The sequence below is a fragment of the Galeopterus variegatus genome, unplaced genomic scaffold, assembly GCF_000696425.1.
Source record: "Galeopterus variegatus unplaced genomic scaffold, G_variegatus-3.0.2 Scaffold2982, whole genome shotgun sequence".
Classification (NCBI taxonomy): domain Eukaryota; kingdom Metazoa; phylum Chordata; class Mammalia; order Dermoptera; family Cynocephalidae; genus Galeopterus; species Galeopterus variegatus.
Window position 1 is genome coordinate 228,281 of NW_007729093.1, and position 5,280 is coordinate 233,560.

A 5,280-nucleotide genomic window follows, 5' to 3' on the forward strand; every position below is an offset into this window, starting at 1 on the left:
TATTTATTTATTTATTTATTTATTTATTTATTTATTTATTTATTTTATTTTATTTTTTTGTCTTTTTTCCGTGTCCGGCAACGGATCGCAACCCTCAGTGTTGCCCCCGTACCGGACCGGGGACCGGCAACGGGACTGCAACCCTCGGCGTTGCTCCCGCGCCTTGCTCAGCCAGCGAGCGGGAACCGGTCTGTATGTGGGATCCGAACCCCCGGGTGGGAGCGCCGCCGCGCTTCCCAAGCGGCGCACTATCCAGTGCGCCACCGGGCCGGCCCCAGATGAGTTGATCTTAAGAAAGAACAAGGGTCCCTGAGCATTTTCTGGCTGAAAACATGGCCCCATGCAGGAGGCACAGTGCTCAGCACCGGGGTGGGAACGAGAGCCACATAAGAGCCTGCACGCTTCAGGTACCTGGGGCCTCTCTTCTGGGGCACAGGAAAAGACTCCTCTTCACCATCTTGCTACCTGGGTCCCTTTCCTTCCCTGTCCAGAGCTCTCCCGCCCATGCCTGAGCTGCTCCAGGAGGATGGATTGTTTCCCCAAGCCCAAGGGAACGGATGCTGTATCCTCTTCCTCTGCACCAAATTGGTCTTTAATATGATGAAGGGCTTCCAGACCTTTCAGCTCTGATGCATCCCCTCTGTAGCAGAGACACTGGCTCTTGTCCAAAGCCTACCTGGGCCAGGCAGGCAGCCCAGTGGTGGGCTCAGACGCTGCCTCACTCCCAGCCCAGGCCTTCAACCAGGCCCTGCAGGAGGCTCAGAGAAAGGATGGGGCCCAATTCCTGTCCTTTGAGATGCTGTCCTCCTTCTGGATAGATAGATGCCAACTTCCCAGTGCACACACACTTACTGGACCATAAAGTCGAGCTCCCCATGAAGCCAGCAAACCAGAGGGAGCAGAAAGAAGGAACGCTGGAGCCCATGGGGGTAATTAGGGAAGTCTTCCTACAGCAGGTTCCTTGGGGGTCTTTGAAATAAATCTCTGATTCCCAAAGGCTCCGGGATTTCTCTGTGGGAGTTAGTGGCTGAGGCAGGAGCATGAATTCTGTGCATGAGAAAAAATATGTAAGAAAAGAAAGAGCTTTTCCGAGCAAGTTTCCCATCTGTCCAGGGGGATGCCCTTTGAAGAAGCGCCTGGAGCCCTGAGCAGCAGCAGCAGCAGCAGCACTAGTCGACTCCCACATCTCTGGGAAGGGAAGAAGTTTTAAGAGATATTTAAGCTGCTGCATAAATTGGCCCCTCAGGGGATGTCACGTGGTTCTGCCTTGGCCTGGTGAGTAGGGATATTTTCAAACCCAGGCAACAGGCTGCAGGAGTGGCCAGGAGGGACACCTCCCCTGCCCTTGGCATGGGAAAGAAGCAAAGTGTCCCGGAAGCAGGGAATCCCACACATGGGGAATAGAGCCTTGGAGGAAGTCCTTGTAACTCAAAATATTTCAAAGGGGAAGTGGGCCCTGGGTGGGGGTAGGGAGAGTGGGTAAAAGGGAAGGGAACCGAATGTGTCCTGGACTCTTGTTCTACAGCAGGCACGGGCCCAGGCACTAGGTCATTTAACCCCTGCAAACAACCCTGCAGGTAGCATTATTGCTCCCACTTCACAGATGAGGAAACTGAGGGCTGAGAGAGGTGAAGTCACTCAGACAAGGTCACATGATCAGAAGGGGCGAGAGCTGGCATTCAAATCCAAACCACACACTGTGCCTTTCTGAATGCTCCTCTTGGGGCAGGTCCAGGGAAGGTGGAGCGGCTGGACAGGGTCCCCAGTCCTTTACACACTGGCCTGCAAACTTGGTGGTATGGCCTCAATAGAAACACCTGCATCCAGCATCACACCCACTGCCAGTGCCCAGCCCACCCCTCCACGGAGCCAGCATGTGCTACGAGCATCTGTGACTCTCCTGCTGAGGCTTCTTTCTGCCCAGGTTGAGGCTGAGCTCAAAGGACTGGAAGTGGCCTCAGCCTGTATCAGATTGGAATGGGAGAATAAAAAATGCCAGCTTCCTCATTCCTTGGGGGGATAACTTTGAGGTGCTCTTCACCATCTCCCCCAGTTCCCCATGGCATTGAGCCCCAGGTGTGCCTGGTAGTCACCTGCTCAATTGCAGGGCATCCTTCCTCAGCTTCCTTTCCTCACCTGTCTCACTTCCTCACTCACCTACTGGTGCCTCCTCAGATCACCTTCCAGATAAAAGACTTGTACTCAAGTCCCTGTCTCAGGTCTGCTTTGGGGGAACCCAAGCTAAGCCCTCCTGTGCATTCTTCCTTCAGCCTGCACCCCTCCTACCCACCTGATTCCAAAGAACGTAGGTTTTCTCTTTGAGAAGACATGACTAATAACAAGATCACAACGAACCCAAAGACACAGGCATCAAATATCACACAGCTGGAGTGAGATCGGTATCTCTGTATCTGGAGCCCCATGCTTTAGAGTCATGGCTGTGGCTGCCCAGCCCCTCTCACTGATGAAGTGTGTCGTAAGTGCTAAGTAATAACAATACCGTAAAATGCCTCAGTGCTCAAGCACGGGCTCTGGACTCCAGATAAAATGACAGACAGATAGATTAGCAGGCAGAGGAAGTGTTCTGAGAGCCTTCTCCCTGGGCCCAATAGATAGGTGCAATCAGCCCACTTCAATTACTACTTGGGGACTAATAGCCGAGAGGATGATTAAATCCTATGTTCCAGAGCTGGTGACAGCAGGCTGAGTGAGGACAAGGAGACTGGGAGAGTGGCACCTCCTTTTGCTGGGATGGAGAGCTTGCAAATGATCATCTGGGCTGATCTGGGGACAATCCCACTGCAGGGCCCCACTGTCCCACTGAGATGTGTCCAAAGCTGTCATCCAGCGCTGGCTGGGCAATCTTTGCTGCTCCCCTTGGCCCCCTTCTCTCCTGGGGCCTCTGGGGAGGAAGGTGGGAAACTCTTGCTGGCCCAGGTAGAAACTTTCCAACAAGAGAAAATGAAGAGGCTGCACAAGGCCAGGAAGAACCACAGGGCAGATGATTTGCTTGCCCGGGGGGACAATTTGGAGGATGGAGGAGGCTTTGTCTCACTGGAGGGCCATCAGAGCCAACCCAAGGTGGTAGTGAAGGACTTTCTCAGAAGTGAAGTCATGGGCCGGGCCCGTGGCTCACTCGGGAGAGTGCGGTGCTGATAACACCAAGGCCCCGGGTTCGGATCCCATATAGGGATGGCTGGTTCGCTCACTGGCTGAGCGTGGTGCTGACAACACCAAGTCAAGGGTTAAGATCCCCTTACCGGTCATCTTTTAAAAAAAAAAAGAAGTGAAGTCAGGAGCAAGGAGCATTGGCCACCAGCTCTGGAGGAGGGTCGCACAGAACGTGGGCTGCAGAGGCTAGCACTGGGCGGTGGCCAGGAGAAATGCATGGGAAGGGACGCTTCTGAATCTCAGGGAAGCTGCCTTCCACTGGGGAGGGAAGGGGCAGGTGCAAACACCCCAGAGTCCCAGGAGTGGGGGTGGGTAAGTGTATGCCTCCATCCCAGCTTACCAGACACCTGCTTCCTCTGTCCTGTCCCCCCACCACGGTAGGAAACATCAGAATTACTGCTGCTGCTGCAGCCGCCGAAGGACATGGCCTTCCCCAAGTGGAAGTGCATTGTGAGCCTTGCTGGGGCTGGCTGGGGCTGGGGAATCTTTTCCCACACAGGGCTTATTGATTCTCAGAAAAATATCTGATTCAAGGTACACATCCAAAAAAAAGTAAGAAAGAAAGAAAAAAGAAAACAAAGGAGGAGGAGGGGAGGAGGAGTGGCAAAAGCAATTTACACTAAAATTTATATTTGAGAGAGAACACAGGGAAACATTTGATGCTTTCATAGTCCTCCAGAGAACTAAACAGTGTGAATGTTGCAGAACACATGTTTTTAAAAATGAAAAACAGAATGTAAGATCTTATCCAGGCCTCGCAACAACTAATAGCTAAACGTCATAATTGGGTTCTTTGATCCTAAGGGTCGGGGCTGGGGAAGGCAGTAGATGTGCAGGGGAGCTCCGTAGGCACCAACGCTGGGAAGCTTCTGGGGCCCAGGAACCACAGAGCCAGAGGAATTCGCCCCTGAGTCCCTGAGTCCGGGAAGAACACAGCAACGTTCCCACAATGGAAACTGGACTTGTATATGCTAGTTACCGGCCAGCCGGAGATGAACGGACAGGAATCAGGACCACGGGTGAACAGGGGAGCGGCCCAGTGCGAGAGTGTGTTTGACGGCGAGAATAAGACAAGGGGGGTGGGGCTGAGGCTGGGGAGGAAATCAAGGGCAGGAGGAAGCAGACCCAGGTCCACGAGGGCAGGCTCTGCAGGTGGAGGACTGGGATGAGGGGAAGAGACCCGTGGGGAGGGGTTGCCCGTGCTGTGAGTGGAGCAGCAACGAGCATGAATGAAATTCGGCTCTTGCCTCCTTTTTATTCTAGAGGAGCTGAGAGTGACCTGCACGCTCTCACACCCAATGCACTTCCACTTGGGGAAGTTTTATTCTAGAGGGGGAGGGGCCTGCTATGGATGGGCGGGTTGGGTCTGAGCTCTGTAATCAAAGGGATGATTTCCAGCCCACAAAGGTCCTGGAAAATTCCGCATTTCTCAATAATCCTCTTTTCGGCTTTTGTTCTAATGAGAGGAGTGGCAGACTGGCATCCTGCTCCACGTTAGCAGGGCTTCTGGCCTCTGCCTCCGGCACCTCTGCTGTCTGCGTTCGCCCGTGGGCGTTGCACTGGGCTTGCACCTCCCGAGCTGCAGAGGCCTGTCTGCTCACCTGAGTGGGGTGCCAGGTCGGATGCCTGGCTTGGTCAGCTGGAGCTGCCATAACAAAGTGCGGCAGGCAGGCAGATTACACAATAGAAGTTTACTTTTTCATGGTTCCGAAGGCCGGAAGTCCAAGGTCAAGGTGTTGGCAGCATTGGTTGGCCTCTCCTGAGGCTCTCCTTGGCTTGTAGAAGGCTGTCTTCCCTCTCCACCTGTCTGTGTCCTAATCTCCTCTTCTTATAAGGACACCAATCTTATTGGATTAGGGCCCACCCTAGTGACCTCGTTTAACTTTAATCACCTTTTTTAAAGGCCCTGTCTGCAAATACAGTCATATTCTGAGATACCGGGGTTAGGAATACAACATGAACTTGGGGGGACTCGATTCAGCTCATAATACACAACAGAGGAGGTGCACAATGTGGGGATAAAGGGCAGGGCCCCACTGCCCACGCTGAGGTCTGCCAAGGAGACCCTGCTTTAAGGCCTCAGTGGTGGCACTGCATGTCACCAGGGCA